This window comes from Mytilus trossulus, chromosome 4 (genome assembly GCF_036588685.1).
Source record: "Mytilus trossulus isolate FHL-02 chromosome 4, PNRI_Mtr1.1.1.hap1, whole genome shotgun sequence".
NCBI lineage: Eukaryota > Metazoa > Mollusca > Bivalvia > Mytilida > Mytilidae > Mytilus > Mytilus trossulus.
In genome coordinates, this window is record NC_086376.1 from 42809849 (window position 1) to 42817903 (window position 8055).

At 33.7% G+C, this 8055-nt stretch overlaps 1 long non-coding RNA gene across 1 annotated transcript; it reads left to right on the top strand.

The window, feature by feature from the left end:
• Positions 1 to 2432: 2432 nt before the first annotated feature.
• Positions 2433 to 5672, top strand: LOC134715322 (uncharacterized). Its single transcript, XR_010106661.1, has 3 exons — positions 2433 to 3963; positions 4764 to 4824; positions 5322 to 5672. It is a non-coding gene; the product is annotated as an uncharacterized LOC134715322 (long non-coding RNA).
• The last annotated feature ends 2383 nt before the right edge of the window (positions 5673 to 8055 follow it).

Consider the following 8055-nt stretch of genomic DNA (forward strand, 5'->3'; position numbering starts at 1 on the left):
ATCGCTGTCTTAGTCAAGACATCTGTCCTACGGGCAGTTCATGTATCACGTTAATGATCAGTTCTTCAATAACAATTATGGTACTTACATTGGGGAACCATGTTTTAAAATTCCTATGAATTCAAATTGTTTTAAGCAAACTCGAGCTATTGTGCAATTTTCATTGGAAATAGTGAAGACCAGTCATAGTGGTAGCTATCAGTCACAGCCATTCATTTAGGGGACGACCATTAGATATTCCAAGGGGAGACAGGAGGATTTGTTTTTGATCGGTTATTTATTTTTGTAAACTGAGAGGACAGATTATTCATTTTCTGCACTATTGAAGCAAGATTTTTCATTTTCATGAAAGCAAGGGACTGATTATTCTTTTTCAAAACTATATTTATGATATTCAAAAATATACAATTTTCAAAATATTTGTTAATAATGAATAATAAAATTGAGAATGGAAATGGGGAATGTGTCAAAGAGACAACAACCCGACCAAAATAAAAAAACACAACAGCAGAAGGTCACCAACAGGTCTTCAATGTAGCGAGAAATTCCCGCACCCGGAGGAGTCCTTCAGCTGGCCCCTAAACAAATATATACTAGTTCAGTGATAATGAACGCCATACTAATTTCCAAATTGTACACAAGAAACTAAAATTTAAATAATACAAGACTAACAAAGGCCAGAGGCTCCTGACTTGGGACAGGCGCAAAAATGCGGCGGGGTTAAACATGTTTGTGAGATCTCAACCCTCCCCCTATACCTCTAACCAGTGTAGAAAATACATGTTTAGTCAAGTTATTTGTGTACCATTTAATCAAAATTAAGCATTATACCCTGCAAAAGATTTTTTGCATAACCTCAGACACATACTTGTGTTCAAGAGGAGAATATATACAAACATATTCATTTTTTTTTACATTAATAAGGCCGTTAGTTATCTTGTTTGAATTGTTTTACATGTCTTATCGGGGCCCTTTATAGCTGACTATGCGGTATGGGCTTTGCTCATTGTTGAAGGCCGTACGGTGACCTATAGTTGTTATTAATGTGTGTGTCATTTTGGTCTTTTGTGGATAGTTGTCTCATTGGCAATCATACCACATCTTCTTTTTTATATATAAGATAATGCATAGCGAGACAGGATAAACGAAACACAAATACATGATAGTCTATTATAAAAGACTATTGGTATAATTAGATTAAGTGTTTTATATTTTTATTCACAAAATGAATCATTTATATTTCCAACCAATACACATGTATATACTAAATTAGTCTACATACATAGTATTATTTTAAAAGTTTGGTTTTACCAAGCTTTTTTTAATAGTATTGTCAATAAATATAAATTTCATGTTACAAAACTTTGAATTTTTCGAAAAACTAAGGATTTTTTTTTATCCCAGGCATAGATTACCTTAGCCGTACTTGGCACAACTTTTTGGAATTTTGGATCCTCAATTCTCTTCAACATTTTACTTGTTTGGCTTTATAAATATTTTGATATGAGCGTCACTGATGAGTCTTATGTAGACGAAACGCGCGTCTGGCGTACTAAATTATAATCCTGGTACCTTTGATAACTATAAATAAATTTCTATCAAAAATAAGGCTCAAAGAACATTTAATATTATTTATGTTAACAATAACAATGTTCACACATGTTGGCGTATGAATACACAACGTCAGAGTGGGCGTGTCGCCATCAAAATTGACAACATTGCAAATAAAACTAATAAATTTAACCAATCAGAAGACAGTAAATACACCAATTTTTTTTATAAACGGTGTATCATGTTAATAAGGTTTAGTGTGTGGTCAGTTAATTACAATTCTATCATGTGAATTATTGCATTTTTCACCAAAATGCATATTTAAAACTGTTGTACAAGTTATAAGTGAATTTTGGTCAAATTTTGTACAAATTATAATTTGTACAGGCACGTTTTATACAAATTATAATTTGTACAATATTTTTGTACAAATTATAATGTGTACAAAATGATAGCTTGTACACAACATATATTCAGAATGTACACAGCCATATATCACAATCACTGCTGGTGATACGATACCTTCCTAGACTACCATGGCATGTAGTGTAACTATAATTGTTTAACAACGTCCTATTTCATATCGACACAGGCTCTTTTCGAAATGTTTCGAACAACAACTTAAATTTATAGATATATGACTTGTTATTTAACGCCATTTTAAGCACCTTTATATCTAGTTCGTTGCAATCAGTTTTCATTGTTTGAGAAAGCAGGAATGCTCAGAGATAACCACCGATCTTTGGTTAGAAAACCGAGTGAATAAAGATGGAAGTCGATGTCATCTGCTTTCAAGGCCCATATCTTTATTAGAAAAAGATTGTAATCTAAGATCTAAAAAAGATAGGAGTTATTGCCTGAAAGACATTTTTCAATATACTGTAGCGCGCAAGGGGTTTTGATGATAGAGGGTATCAATGACCACCAAAATCTCCAAACACTATTAGACCATGAAACTATTCCAGAACTGACCAAAAGCACCACTGACCAATTAATTGATGAACACCGAAAAATAATATAATCTAGGTCTGCTGTCTATATAAGTCTATGTTAATAGAAATGGATACGTTTCAAGTTTCAATACTTTATTTCAACATTTTGCTAAGGCAGAATGTTCATTCAAAAATTCAATATATTACTCAATTTGACAAACATTAAAATGCTAGATTGACTGTACCAGAGCTATTTCATGAGCTATCTTAAATAAAATATTTAGTTTTTCTCCAGATGCACAGATACTGAGATCACAATACATATATATACATGTAAATATATAAGGTACAGTTTGCTAAGGTGTTTGGTCACTAAAAGGGGTAATTTTTAATAACATTCATACTGGAGACATTACCAGTAACGTATATTTGAAGTCTTTACAAATAATGAAAGTCCAAAATAGAGGACAAGGGTACTAGAAACTTACTAGTAATGGGTCACAAAATAACCTATAAGCAAACTGTACAGGTTATTATAACTATACTTATAATAATAAAGGTGTATCTGAGTATTTCCCTAAGTGTTTAGAATCTAAACACATACGATGTAATGTTTAACCAGTTTACACTGTCAATCTTCTATGTATAGAAAACTTAAATAAATAATAATCTTTCTGACTCTGAATCTTTATTTATTTGTTCTAAAGTTTAAATTTTACAGGACTCTGTTAAACAACTTTTCTAAAAGTTTTTATTACTTTTCTAAATAATTGTTCCTTGCCGTGAACGTGAATTTAAACATTTTTATAATTTCCAAATAGAATATCTAAATTTAGTAAAGCATTGTTATTAATGCACTTTTCATTTAAAAGTTCCAAAAAGGAATAAAATAACGTTTCCTATAAGAGATAAACGTTAACGTTAAATATTTTCTATATAAAATAACTGGTCTTACTTTTCTTTGGAATAAATTTGACAGAGTCCTTCCTTATGCCAAAATGGGAAAAGTGACGTAGAAGTAGCGTTTTCGGGCCCTTTTTATACTACCCGCGCCGCACATTTCACCCCTTTTAGGTCAACTGTGCATTTGCAGATCGATAACCAATCAAATCATCTGCACAAGTACACCGTTGACCTTACGAGAGTTCAAATGTGCGCTAGTGTGCTACAGTGCTACTGACACAGCAGAATCGAACATTTGATTATTAAAACATATTTTAAAATAAGTTTCACATATATATTCTTGTATGTACATAAAAATGGTATATTGTACAAAGTTATTTTAATAAAAGAATAAAAATAAAGAATTTTAGTTTTCCCAGCCAATCGAATCGCAGACCGTACTTGTTAACAATGGCGGATTGCGAGGATGGCAGAAGTTGCAGTGACACGATGTTTGACAGATTAAGCCGTAATTTACAACTTCTCACTGATCTTATATGAATTCTGAAAGTCAATTCGACTTCAGTAAAATACTTGTGTAAGTAATTTTAGCTGACATGGCCCAATTATTACTAAAAGTCCGTGTGAATGAACGTCTTCTGCAACTTTTACAACGAGGGAAAATCTCAAAATATATAGACGGCCTGAAAAACATATTTCAGGTAAAACTACATCAATATTCTAAAAGCATACTCTGACTACTATAGTTATACACAGTTATTATACCCAGAAAGTCTTAGAAGCAATATGTGAGAGCCCCAAGCTATAAATAGAAATTGTTGAACATGTTCAAAACATAAACAAAAAAAAAATGTCAACAATGAAACTTCAAAAACATTACAGAATCTCATATGTAAACAATTATAAGATATTTATAAAGCCAATTTTGTTTTGGCCAGCTGTCTAGACCACAGTATATAACTCTTGTCATAAAACAGCATTACACCTACAAATTAAATACTCTTTGCTGTTTACAAAAACAAAAGAGGGGGAGGGGTGTTCTTACCAAAAATAAAGAGGGTGGGGGTACCTTGCTACATTTTATCCCCCCTTTTGAAATTTCGTGTCCTCACAAATTCAACAAATCATTTAATTGTCAGTTACAGCTCGGAATTTATGCTTCAAACATGATTTATTTACCTATTCTACCTTAGCAAAAATATGAAACTTTAACAATAACAGATTCAATAAATAATTAAATACAGTCAATTTCACACAATCTTTCATTCTTCTTAAAAATTTATCAAATAAATTATCCTCTCATTATTGCTCATCATATATGCTTATGCTTCAATCACTCAAACATATTATATATATCTATTTAAATTTTCTTCACAGTTCACCCAAGAGAAAATTTATATCAACAATTGAAATAAAAAAAAACAGTTAACCAACAATGGTAAGCATTTTCTTCCTGATACACTTATTTTAACAATAATTAATTCACAAACATTATCCTTGACTCCTTTAATTAGTCTAAATTCTCATTAAAAATTTGAACACAAATTTTGAACACAACATGGCTGAGCTAAATATTATCCTTTTGTCATCTCGACAAAAACTATGAGCAAACCTTCTACACTGTTTCAAAAATCCACCCTTCTATTCCCCAGGACAATTTTTGAGTTTGTACTGATTCGACATTAAAAAAAAATCAATTTAAGCAACTGTCAGAAAATACTGACCCTAACAATTATTTTAATAACATGATACTTGGACAAACCGTATCAACAGTGAATCAGTGGCTACTGATAACAGTATATGTTTTAAATACTGTAAAACTAGATCTACAGTTAAATAGAAATGGTTATTATCCCTACATTAAAATTGATTTGTTTATAAAAACAGTTTTATATATTGGAATTTATATAAAGTATATAATATTAATATTTGTAGGCACCAGGGAAAGGAAAGACCACACTCCAAACAGACCTCAGAGACTCAGACCCCAAAAATTAAAGTTAGAAAACAAATTCAAAGTAGCCAAAGGGAGATAAATCTCAAAAGGTATTAATTTTTAGAAATTACTGATCATTATCTGTTCAAAATATTTCTCATTATTAAAAAATTATTACTTATAAAAAAAAACAATACTTAATACATTCTAATTAAAACAAAATTTACAATGAAAGTACCTTTAACAAAAGTTTAATTCCTCCAGGGTGTCTGCGGTCTCTGGCTCCTGCTGTATGAATATCCGTAAGGTCTTCTTCTTCCAAATCTGGTACAACTGTCATCGCTCTTCAAGCCCCGTATTTCCTCTCCCTGCTGCCTAACCACGCTCCTTAAACCCTGTATATGTGCTGACATGGTGGTCACAAGGTTGGTAAGGTTACGGAGCTGGTCCTGAACCTTACCCACCTCGACCGTCAATCCACAATTACCTGTGCTTATAATCTCTTGTAGGTTCTCCAGGTGATGGCAAGTAGAACTGGAAGAACTGGACGAACTAGACGAAGATTCCTTTGGCAGACTTGGGCTTCTACTCTGTTGTGTCAGGGGGATGTGGTCCCACTCACTGGCAGGGTGGGTGAGGTCTATCTCCAGCGGAATAGCTGTTGGCAACAGTTGCTGCAGGATATCTTCGTCATCCTGTCTTTCTCGCAGCATTACTTCTCTGACTGGGGTGGCTAAAGAGGGAGTGGAGACGAGTGGTGAGGTTGGTTGTGATCGGAGGAAACTAAAGCTTGAATCCAAATCGGAATCCGTCAATAATTGGGTGGAGGCCTGCTCCAGGACCTCCTGTACAACTTCCATAGGTTCGGGAACTGGACCATACGGTTGGCACTCGACTGGAACTGTGCAATCTTGCGGAGAAGGCAACTGCCCAAATCTGAAGTCTGGCAGAATTGAGGATGATTCTGATGAGGCCAGCTCAGCATCGGACTCTGGTGGACCATAGGTAGGTTCATAAGGTCTTATGACAGTCAAATCCAACGAAGAGGTGCTTCCCCCTGATGAACAGCAAATTGGATCTTGTTGGGTGCCTTTGGTACTCATCAATTTATAGTCTTCCTCCGGCCTTGGTTGATACGGTTGCTCACTCTTGCGGAAGTAAAAATTATCCCCCTCAAAAGTCCTGGCAGCCATAGCCTCTTCCCTCTGTTTTATATGATGTTGGTGGAAGGCAGGATGAGCCTTCAACTGACTCTCCTTGGTGGTTTTGTATCCACATAGCAAGCAGTAATATGGAACCTGTGTTATTTCTACATGTTTGAGTAAAATGTGGATTATGACTCTGAATCTTGGGCCCTGGTATGGGTGCTCCTCTGGACACCGAAGACATACTGTAGCCCTTCTAACGGCCTTGTTGCTATCATAACTGTAAGTACTCATCTGAAAATAACACAGGACCTTAGCAACTTGTCTAATTATATTCTTATTAAGATAAAAAATCTCAACTTTGCTCATCTGGAGATAACAATTTACTGTTTCATTAGCTAGAAACTTTGACTTAATTTCCTATTTATTTATATAAAATTTTATTTGTAGATCAAAATATCCACAAACCATAAATTGGAAAAGAAAGCTGACAATGTATATGCAGCCAATACACAGCCATACTGATGCTGCAGTGAATAGGGAGTTAATCAAACAGTTTACAAAAGGGAGATAATCAAACATTTTACAAAAGGGAGATAATCATCTAACAGTACAATGAATTATTCATCAATTGTCAAAAAAAAAATTTCGATTTCAACAATTATCTATCTGATATTATTAGCTTATGTTAATCATCAATTGCATTTCATTGATTCATTAGACATTTTATGCTTCTTAAAAATAAACATTCTTAAGTTTACAAACAAATTGTTAACTAATTAATTTTTATTTATATACAATCAATATGTACACAAATTTAATTTTTACTGATAATGTGAACAAATATTTTTCAGCTCATCAGAACAACATTTGGTACAGTCAATCTACTCAAATATTTAAAAAAAACAGTATATATAAGGTAAATCAGAAACACCTCAAATCTTTTTATTTTCAACTTTTCTCATCCATTTAGGAATATTTTCCCCCCGATAGGGCTTTAACTTGTCATGATTGACAACTTTACAAGTTCCAGTGCTATCCAACTGGATTTTATAGTTTAAGTCGTTTAATTTTCTAGTTATCAGACAGGGTCCCATATAAAGAGGCTGCAGCTTTGGACTTATGCCTTCTTTTCTGGTCCCATGAAGGTACCAAACCTTGTCAAAATTTTGGTATATAACCAAATTGACTTTATTGTCGTAATAATTTTTACGTCTTTGGGCATTGTTTGCCAAATGTTTTCTTGCCACAATATGGGCTTTTTCTAGTCTGCCTTTTGAGTTATGAACAAACTCTCCAGGTGTCAAAATGTCATTGCTAACACATTGACTGGTCCCGAGGGTAACCTCTTATGGGAGTCTAATCTCCCTGCCCAACATCAGCAGATTTGGTGTAAGGCCAGTTGACTCATTTGGAGTTGATCGATAAGCCCCTGCTAAACATCCAAGATTAAGGTCCCAGTCTGTTTGTTCCCCACATAGATAGGACTTAATCATGGCCAGTAGACTACGATTGAATCTTTCAATTTGTCCATTACCCTTAGGGTTTCTAACACTAGTCCTAGTTTTCCTTATTTCTAATAAGGAAC